The following is an 11586-nucleotide window of genomic DNA, read 5'->3' as shown; positions in this document are numbered from 1 at the left end:
AAATGATAGAAATGTCAAAAAAATAAGATTCCCATGTGATATGTGGTCTAGTTGTTAGCAAAATTTACAAACATGAATTTTTGACTTTTTTGCAAAATCTCTCGAGAATTTGTAAAATTAGGCATAACTTTTGCGTACGAACTCGGATGAAAAAGTTTTTATATGAAAAATCATCTACTCGAAAAGTTACATCCGAATTTAATTGGGGGAACCCCGTTAAACATTTTCGAAATCCTCAAAAACCTAACAGAAAAAAATACGGGGCTTTTAAGATCTGGAGAGGCAAAAAAATTCAAACTTACTAATGGCGCACCTGCCCATGATGCGCCATTAGTATCTTCCCGCCTTCAAAATTCAAAATAAGTCAAAAAAAAGTTACTAATGGCGCACCTGCCCATGGTGCGCCATTAGTATCTTCCCGCCTTCAAAATTCAAAATAAATCAAAAAAAAAGTTAGTAATGGCGCACCTGCCCACGGTGCGCCATTACTATGCCGTATATATGGCTGGGCGTGGTCCTCTCCTCCTTACCTCTTCATTTTTCTCCTCCACTCCACCTCTCCTCCACTCCATCTCCTTCTCTCCTCTACTCCATCTTCCCTTCTCTCCTCCACCATACTACCCTCCTCCTCTCCGGTGACCTCCTCCTCCTCTCCGGCGACCTCCTCCTCCCTCCTCTCCTCTCCTCCCCTCCCCTCACGGTTTTTCCTCCCTCCTCTCCGGTGAGATCCTCCTCCCTCCTCTCCTCCCATTCCCTCATGGTTTCTCCTTCCTCCTCTCTGATGCTTCGGTGAACTCCTCTCCGGCGACCTCCTCCTCCTCTCCAGCGATGTAGACGAGCGCCTCTCCGGTGACCTCCTCCTCCTTCTCTCCGACGAACTCCTCTTCAGCAAAAGAACACGGCAAAAGAACGTACAAGATCCAAAAACAGGAACAAAATTTGAAATAATATCGTGCCAAAAAACAAGCAAAAATGGGCAAAAAAATCACGATCCAGATCCAAATTCAAAATTCAAAAATAGCAATGGCGCACGGTGGGGGTTAGACGGTGCGCCACTACTATTTTCCCGCCTTCAAAATTCAAAAATACTAATGACGCACAGTGGCCTATACTAATGGCGCACCGTGGCGCCATTAGTATACCAGATACTAATGGCGCACCAGTGGTGCGCCATTAGTAAAAAATACTAGTGGCGTGATACTAATGACGCACTAGTGATGCGCCATTAGTAGGCAAAACTGGTGCGCCATTAGTAGCCCTTTTCCTAGTAGTGAATTTTGCCCGATCTTTCACGATGCAACAACCGTGACTAAATTTAACTGATAAAAGTTTCCAATTACGCGAGATACACACAACCTGAAACTGTGATAACAACAACTGACTAGCAATACCTCGGCAAACAACGCACCTCTCGTCGGTGTAGACGTCACCAGCACGCAATCCATCGTCGCCGACGGACCTCAAGCCAAAAGCTAGCAAACTCTCGATCACGGGAATCCTCTTGCCAAAGTGTAATTTTCTTGATAGAAAATCTCACAATAATAAACAAGATGAACGCTCAGAGGACCGCTTCATAGTCTGCCCAAACTCTAAAGAAACTAACCTAAAAAAACTATAAAGTCTGGACGGCCAAAACTATATATACCTAGATACAAACCGACCCTGATGAGTTCGGCCTAAACAAGGCACGCAGGCCGTATTACGTGCATGATTTACCTACCCTTGCTTGACTTGTGGCGCAGCCGATTTCCTTGCTGTAATTCTTAAGATCTTCTATTTTTTTTTCTTTTTCCAAACGTTTCTTTTTCCAAACGTACATAGCTGGCTGATTGATATCTGCATGTACACGCAGACTCCTTCCCTTCCTATTTTCTAGGACATGCAGATCGGTGGTTTGTATATCTGCATGTACACGCAGACTCCTTCCCTTCCTATTTTCTAGGACTTGCAGATCGGTGGTTTGTATATCCCATGAAACACAGCTAACAAATCTGGCGCATGTTGTAGTCTCTTTCCTTTTAATTCTCCATGTTCTCCATGTCCTGTTATTTCTCCAAATGCATGCACGGTATTGTTTTCCAAATCGGTTAGTAAACAAACAATTCCTTTCTGGCTTTGTGCGTGCATGGACTTGTATGGACCCATCTAATCTAGCAACTCTCTCATGATTAACATTAACTCCTTTGTGTATTATGGGCAGAAAGTCTGGACCACATAATATACGCAAGTGCCCATCTTTTCCTTTGCTAAGGTGTGTCATCTCTTCTGCAATTTTATGGTCCTTGTTTTGGTTAATTAACTTTCTGGCATCTGCCTCCACGACCTGCACCGTAGTCGTCTCATCCATTATGTCCTCCGTTTGCACCCCTTTATCGACGACCGCCGCAGTCGCTTGCAACCCCTTGTCATTGACCGGTGTATTCACCATGACTTGTGTATCGCGCATGTTTGCGGTAGGGTATGCCGCATCATCCTCCCTCTCTTGAAGGGAAACCGTCCTCGGTCTCGAGTTGTCCTTCAAAGATCTCTCTTTCCGTACTTTCAGCACCATATCTGAGCAAATCGATTTCTCTTCCATTGGTTTTAGTGTCATTTGCTTCCCATCATGAACAAAAGTATATGTATTCATCCTCCCGGCATGTGTTGCATTGCGGTCGTATTGCCATGGCCGTCCAAGTAATAAACCACATACCTCTAATGGCAAAATGTCGCATTCCACCTCATCCATATACTGTCCAACTTTAAACGGCACACGCACCTTATGTGTAGTTTTGAGCCGCCCACAATTATTCAACCATTCCAAATGATGTGGTTCATCATATCGCCATGTGGACAAGCCAAGTTTCTCCACCAACATCTTGTTGATTCCATTGGTGCAACTACCTCTGTCAATCATCAATTTACACGTCGTTCCCTTGATGTCGCACTGAGTCTGAAACAAACTCCAGCGCTGCCCTTTATCCACCTTATTACTGCTACCATCATGTACCCTCTTGAGTTGTACATTCAGCCCACTCATTGGTGATGCCGCTTCCTCTTTTATTGCCGTTTCCACATGCGCCTCTGAAACCTTGTGAACAATAGGTACTGTTTGTTTCTTCTCATCTGGAGTAATCACCATCACAGTTGACTTGTTGACCCCCTTCACCACCACCTTATTAATTTTAGCATTGTGCTCCAAGACTTTGACTTTATGATTACGTGCCTCCACTGGAGCTGCGACCATGGTCGTCACAAGGGGCACCACAATACTGTCACGACGAGAAGGTAAAAATTCTGCCCTTAAAAAGTTTCGGAAATCCTTCCAAATAGTCATCGAGTAATGTAACTTTTTGTACGTTTCTCCTTACGCCACAAGTCATACAACTCATCATCCACACACTGCAGTGCAAGATCCAAAGCAATAAACTCATCGAAATTAGAATCCTGTGAAGAACACTTGTCAAACGTACTTTCCATCCTATTTTCCCATGATCTGTACTCTGTCGGTGTAGCATCACTGTCCAACCATGCTGTGATTTTTGGCGTCTCCATCTTGTCATTGTGGGACTTGTATCCATAATAGTCAGAGTCACCGTACATCCTCAACTAAGAAGAACAAATGCACCGTGAGAAACCCAATAATCTGATACCACCTGATAAGGGCACGACCTCAGACCCGCTGCTAATTTTGCCCGATCTTTCACGATGCAACAACCGTGACTAAATTTCACTGATAAAAGTTTCCAATTACGCGAGATACATGCAACCTGAAACTGTGGTAACAACAACTGACTAGCAATACCTCGGCAAACGAGGCACCTCTCATCGGTGTAGACGTCACCAGCACGCAATCTGTCGTCGCCAACGGACCTCAAGCCGAAAGCTAGCAAACTCTCGATCACGAGAATCCTCTCGCCAAAGTGTAATTTTCTTGATAGAAAATCTCACAATAATAAACAAGATGAACGCCGAGAGGACCGCTTCATAGTCTGCCCAAACTCTAAAGAAACTAACCTAAAAAAAACTATAAAGTCTGGACGGCCAAAACTATATATACCTAGATACAAACCGACCCTGATGAGTTCAGCCTAAACAAGGCACGCAGGCCGTATTACGTGCATGATTTACCTACCCTTGCTTGACTTGTGGCGCAGCCGATTTCCTTGCTGTAATTGTTAAGATCTTCTATTTTTTGTTTTCTTTTTTCAAACGTACATAGCTGGCTGATTGATATCTGCATGTACACGCAGACTCCTTCCCTTCCTATTTTCTAGGACATGCAGATCGGTGGTTTGTATATCCCGTGAAACACAGCTAACAAATCTGGCGCATGTTGTAGTCTCTTTCCTTTTAATTCTCCATGTTCTCCACGTCCTGTTATTTCTCCAAACGCATGCACGGTATTGTTTTCCAAATCGGTTAGTAAACAAACAATTCCTTTCTGGCTTTGTGCGTGCATGCACTTGTATGGACCCATCTAATCTAGCAACTCTCTCATGATTAACATTAACTCCTTTGTGTATTATGGGCAGAAAGTCTGGACCACATAATATACACAAGTGCCCATCTTTTTCTTTGCTAAGATGTGTCATCTCTTCTATAATTTTATGGTCCTTGTCTTGGTTAACTAACTTTCTGGCATCTGCCTCCACGACCTGCATCGTAGTCGTCTCATCCATTATGTCCTCCGTTTGCACCCCTTTGTCGACGACCGCCGCAGTCGCTTGCAACCCTTTGTCATTGACTGGTGTATTCACCATGACTTGTGTATCGCGCATGTTTGCGGTAGGGTATGCCACATCAAAAACTGGTTTTAAGGATATTTGGAAGCACAAGTAGTATTTCTACTTGGTGCAAAGAACTTGGTTAGCATGAGAGGGAAAGGCAAGCTCAATATGTTGGATGATCCATGACAATATAATTTATCTCAGATGTAAGAAAACATAACCCATACGTTGTCTTCCTTGTCCAACGTCAACTCTTTAGTATGTCATATTTTAGTGAGTGCTCACAATCATAAAAGATATCCAAGATAGTATATTTATATGTAAAAATCTCTCTTTGTTTATTACTTCCTATTAATTGCAACGATGACCAAAACTATGTTTGTTAGCTTTCAACAACTTTTATTCATCATACTTTTATATGTGAAGTCATTACTCTCCATAAGATCCATATGATCTCTTTATTTCTTTTTATTCTTTCTCTTTTATTTTATTCCTCAAGATCATAGCAAGATAATCAAGCCCTTGACTCAACACTAATCTTTATTATATAGCTTACGGACTTGATTACATAGAAGGATCATAAAGCAAAACTCACAACTAGATCATACTAAAACTTTATGCTACTAGATCAAGATATTACCAAAATGATCGAACTAAGAAAATGGTAGAGATAAAAGTTGTGATGGTGATATGATACCGGAGCACTCGCCCAAGCTTGGCAGTTGCCAAGGGGAGTGCCCATACCCGATACTCAGTTCTTCTTTGTTGGTGAAGAAGGTGTTGGTGACGATGGATAATCGCACATCGAGCGTAGGAGATCCTCCAATTTGCGGATAATGCCATTGAGTGCGATGATATGCTCCTTCAAAAAACATTTTCACTTGCGAGATACTTATTTTGAATGCGGGCTAACTCAATCATCTTGAAAGCTTCAATCTCCGTTTGGGTAAAGAGATTGTGGTGGGGTTGAAGGATGGCTTCTTCTACTACTGCCAGAACTTGATCCCCCATGGCCTTCTTGATCCCATCATCCTTGTTGGTCTCTCCGGGCTCTTCTCTCTTCAGCTCTATCTTCATTAGCCAAGCATCGTTGCCCTCATTGTTGGAGGAGGAGGGAGATGACATGATGCCTGGCCTTGACAACCCTGGGAGAAAACTGCTCGAAACAAAGACATGAGATATTTGCATGATATGGTGGTCAAAACCCTCGGGAGATTATATAATGAAATTTTACCGACCAAAAGAAGTATCGTGCAAGAAAACGGAGTCCGGAGGGCACACGAGGTGCCCACGAGGCAGGGGGCGCGCCCAGGGGGTAGGGCGCACCCTCCACCCTCGTGGACGCCTCGTGTCCTTCTCGAACTACCTCTTATTTTCCTATTTTTTATATATTCCAAAACGGAGAAAAATTGCCATCAGAACTGTTTTGGAGTCGGTTTACTTACCGTTCCACGTACCTATTCCCTTTTGGAGTCTGAAACGTTCAGGAAAGTGTCCCTTATGTATTCCTCCAGGGTTACGGTTTCAATAACATTAGTTTCAACATTTATAGGATTACCTGAGATATAATGTTTGATTCTTTGACCGTTCACCACCCTCGGATTTGTGCCTTCGAAGTTGTTGATTTTTATGGCACCGGAACGATAGACCTCCTCGATGACGTAAGGACCTTCCCATTTAGAAAGGAGTTTGCCTGCAAAAAATCTCAAGCGAGAGTTGTATAGCAATACACAATCACCTAAACTCACGCTTTTGTATCCTTTTGTCATGCCATCTTTTAACTTTTTCTTTAAACAACTTGGCATTCTCGTAGGCCTGGGTTCTCCATTCATCAAGTGAGCTAATGTCAAATAGCCTCTTTTACCGGCAAGTTTGAAATCATAGTTGAGCTCTTTAATAGCCCAATATGCCTTATGTTCTAGTTCGAGAGGTAAGTGACATGCTTTTCCATAAACCATTTTATACGGAGACATACCCATAGGGTTTTTATATGCAGTTCTATAGGCCCATAATGCATCATCAAGTTTCTTTGACCAATTCTTCCTAGATCTATTAACAGTCTTTTACAAAATTAATTTAAGCTCTCTATTACTCAATTCTACTTGACCACTGGACTGTGGGTGATATGGAGATGCAATTCTATGATTAACATCATACTTAGCAAGCATTTTACGAAAGGCACCATGAATAAAATGTGAACCACCATCTGTCATTAAATATCTAGGGACTCCAAACATCCAAAAAATAACTTCTTTAAGCATCTTAATAGAGGTGTTATGATCAGCACTACTAGTTGGAATAGCTTCTACCCGCTTAGTAACGTAATCAACAACAACTAAAATATGTGTGTATCCATTAGAGGAAGGAAACGGTCCCGTATAATCAAAGCCCCAAACATCAAATGGTTCAATAACAAGTGAATAATTCATAGGCATTTCCTGACGTCTACTAATATTACCAATTCTTTGACATTCATCACAAGACAATACAAACTTACGGGCATCCTTGAAGAGAGTAGGCAAATAAAAACCGGATTGCAATACCTTATGTGCAGTTCTATCTCCAGCGTGGTGCCCTCCATAAGCGTCGGAGTGACACTTGCGTAGGATCTGTTCCTGTTCATGCTCAGGGACACAACATCTAATAACACCATCTACTCCTTCTTTATCAAGATGTGGGCCATCCCAAAAGTAATGTCTCAAATCATAGAAAAACATTTTCTTTTGCTGGTAAGTGAAACTAGGTGGTATAAATTTAGCAACAATGTAATTAGCATAATCAGCATACCATGGAGCAGTTCGAGAAGCATTTATGACAGTGAATTGTTCATTAGGAAAGCTATCGTCAATAGGTAGTGGGTTGATAGCCCACAAGTATAGGGCATCGCAACCATTTTCTAGGGTAGAGTATTCAACCCAAATTTATTGATTCGACACAAGGGGAGCCAAAGAATATTCTCAAGTATTAGCAGCTGAGTTGTCAATTCAATCACACCTGGAAACTTAATATCTGCAGCAAAGTGTTTAGTAGTAAAGTAATATGATAACATCGGTAACGGTAGCAAAAGTAATGTTTTTGGGTTTTATAGTGATTGTAACAGTAGCAACGGAAAAGTAAATAAGCGAAGAACAATATATGGAAAGCTCATAGGCATTGGATCGGTGATAGAGAATTATGTCGCATGCGATCGATCATGTAACAGTCATAACATAGGGTGACACAGAACTAGCTCCAGTTCATCAATGTAATGTAGGCATGTATGCCGAATATAGTCATACGTGCTTATGGAAAAGAACTTGCATGACATCTTTTGTCCTACCCTCCCGTGGCAGCGGGGTCCTATTGGAAACGAAGGGATATTAAGGCCTCCTTTTAATAGAGTACCAGACCAAAGCATTAACACATAGTGAATACATGAACTCCTCAAACTATGGTCATCACCGGGAGTGGTCCCGATTATTGTCACTTTGGGGTTGCCGGATCATAACACATAATAGGTGACTATAGACTTGCAAGATAGGATCAAGAACTCTCATATATTGATGAAAACATAATAGGTTCAGATATGAAATCATGGCACTCGGACCCTAGTGACAAGCATTAAGCATAGCAAAGTCATAGCAACATCAATCTCAGAACATAGTGGATACTAGGGATCAAACCCTAACAAAACTAACTCGATTACATGATAAATCTCATCCAACCCATCACCGATCTCATATAATTACTTTGGTTGAATCCGATCCTTTTCATGGCTATGAATCTGAAACTGTTGTGGCACATCTTACTAAATTAAATGATATAGCCACCCTGTTCACTAACGATGAGAGAACTTGCTACTTTTATATCCTTAAAATATTTTCGTTCTCATTAAAGGGTGATGCTAAGATATGGTTTAATTATCTTGATCCTGGTTGTGTGCGTAGCCCCCAGGATATGATTTATTACTTCTCTGCTAAATATTTCCCTGCTCATAAGAAACAAGCTGCTTTAAGGGATATATATAATTTTGTGCAAATTGAAGAAGAGAGTCTCCCACAAGCTTGGGGGAGGCTTCTCCAATTACTTAATGCTTTGCGTGATCATCCTCTTCAGAAAAATGAAATACTTGATATCTTTTATAATGGGCTAACCGATGCTTCCAGAGATTACCTGGATAGTTGTGCTAGTTCTGTTTTCAGGGAAAGAACACCGGATGAAGCTGAAATTCTATTGAATAATATGTTGAAAAATGAAAATAATTGGACATTTCCTGAGCCAGCTCCTGAGCCTATTCCTAAACCAACTCCAAAGAAAAGAGGTGTTCTATTTCTCAGTCCTGAAGATATGCAAGAGGCAAAGAAATCTATAAAAGAAAAAGGTATTAAAGCTGAAGATGTTAAGAATTTACCTCCTATTGAAGAAATACACGGTCTTAATTTACCGCCTGTTGAAGAAATATATGATCTTAATCCATCTCCTATTGAAGAAAAACATGGTCCTGATAACCTGACACAGGTAGTAAAGGTAAATTCTCTCTATAGATATGATAAAGTTGAAATCCCATTTACTAAGTTTGCTAGCCCATGCTTAGATGAGTTTGACAAATTTATGGCTAAGCAAGAAGACTTCAATGCTTATTTTGGTAGAGAACTAAAACACAGTGCTGATATGCTTGAACACTTGGGTGATTATATGGCTAATGTCAAAGGTGAACTTAAACTTATTAGTAAACATGCTTCTATGGTTACCACTCAAGTAGAACAAGTACTTAAAGCTCAAAATGATTTGCTCCATGAATTGAATAGTAAGAAAAATGATAATGCTATTAGAGTGGCTACTAGAACTGGTAGAATGACTCAGGAACCATTGTATCCTGAAGGCCACCCTAAGAGAATTGAGCAAGATTCTCAGAGAAATAATATAGATGCACCTAGTTCTTCTAAAAGGAAGAAAAAGAAAAATGATAGGACTTTGCATCCTTCTAGTGAACCTATTGCTGAAACACCTGAGAATCCAAATGATATTTCTATTTCTGATGCTGAAACACAATCTGGTAATGAACCTGCAACTAGTGATAATGTTAATGATAATGTTCATGATGATGCTCAACCTAGTAATGATAATGATATAGAAATTGAACCTGCTGTTGATCTTGATAACCCACAATCAAATAATCAACCTTATGATAAGAAAGACTTTGTTGCTAGGAAACATGGTAAAGAAACAGAACCATGGGTTCAGAAACCCATGCCTTTTCCTCCCAAACCATCCAAGAAAAAGGATGATGGGGATTTTGAGCGCTTTGATGAAATGATTAGACCTATCTTTTTGCGTAAGCGATTAACTGATATGGTTAAAATGAATCCTTATGCTAAGTACATGAAAGAAATTGTCACTAATAAAAGAAAGATACCGGAAGCTGAAATTTCCACCATGCTTGCTAATTATACAATTTTAAGGGTGGAATTCCAAAGAAACTTGGAGATCCAGGAGTACCCACTATAGCATGCTCCATTAAAAGAAATTATGTTAAAACTGCTTTATGTGATCTTGGAGCCGGTGTTAGTGTTATGCCTCTCTCTTTATATCGTAGACTTGATTTGAATAAGTTGACACCTACTGAAATATCTTTGCAAATGGCTGATTGCTACCTCTTGAGCACTGCGTTGGTTTTCCCCGAAGAGGAAGGGATGATGTAGCAAAGTAGCGTAAGTATTTCCCTCGTTTTTTGAGAACCAAGGTATCAATCCAGTAGGAGGCTACGCGCGAGTCCCTCGTACCTGCACAAAACAAATAAATCCTCGCAACCAACGCGAATAGGGGTTGTCAATCCCTACACGACCACTTACGAGAGTGAGATCTGATAGATATGATAAGATAATACTTTTGGTATTTTTGTGATAAAGATGCAAAGTAAAATAAAGGCGAAGTAAAAAAGCAAAGGAAATAACTAAGTAGTAGGAGATTAATATGATAAAGATAGACCCGGGGGCCATAGGTTTCACTAGTGGCTTCTCTCGAGAGCATACGTATTCTACGGTGGGTGAACAAATTACTATTGATCAATTGACAGAATTGAGCATAGTTATGAGAATATCTAGGTATGATCATGTATATAGGCATCACGTCCGAGACAAGTAGACCGACTCCTGCCAGCATCTACTACTATTACTCCACTCATCGACCGCTATCCAGCATGCATCTAGAGTATTAAGTTAAAATCAGAGTAACGCCTTAAGCAAGATGACATGATGTAGAGGGATACACTCTTGAAATATTATGAAAATCCCATCTTGTTATCCTCGATGGCAACAATACAATACGTGCCTTGCTGCCCCTACCGTCACTGGGAAATGACACCGCAAGATTGAACCCAAAGCTAAGCACTTCTCCCATTGCAAGAAAGATCAATCTAGTAGGCCAAACCAAACTGATAATTCGAAGAGACTTGCAAAGATAACCAATCATACATAAAAGAATTCAGAGAAGATTCAAATATTATTCATAGATAGACTTGATCATAAACCCACAATTCATCGGTCTCAACAAACACACCGGAAAAAGAAGATTACATCGAATAGTTCTCCACAAGAGAGGGGGAGAACATTGTATTGAGATCCAAAAAGAGATACGAAGCCATCTAGCTAATAACTATGGACCCGTAGGTCTGAGGTAAACTACTCACACTTCATCGGAGGGGCTATGGTGTTGATGTAGAAGCCCTCCATGATTGATGCACCCTCGGGCGGAGCTCTAGAACAGGCCCCAAGATGGGATCTCGTGGATACAGAAAGTTGCGGCGGTGGAATTAGGTTTTTGGCTCCTTATCTGATTGTTTGGGGGTACGTAGGTATATATAGGAGGAAGGAGTACGTCGGTGGAGCAACAGGGGGCC

Source organism: Triticum dicoccoides, chromosome 5A (genome assembly GCF_002162155.2).
Source record: "Triticum dicoccoides isolate Atlit2015 ecotype Zavitan chromosome 5A, WEW_v2.0, whole genome shotgun sequence".
Lineage (NCBI taxonomy): Eukaryota > Viridiplantae > Streptophyta > Magnoliopsida > Poales > Poaceae > Triticum > Triticum dicoccoides.
Note: the sequence above shows the minus strand (reverse complement) of the source record.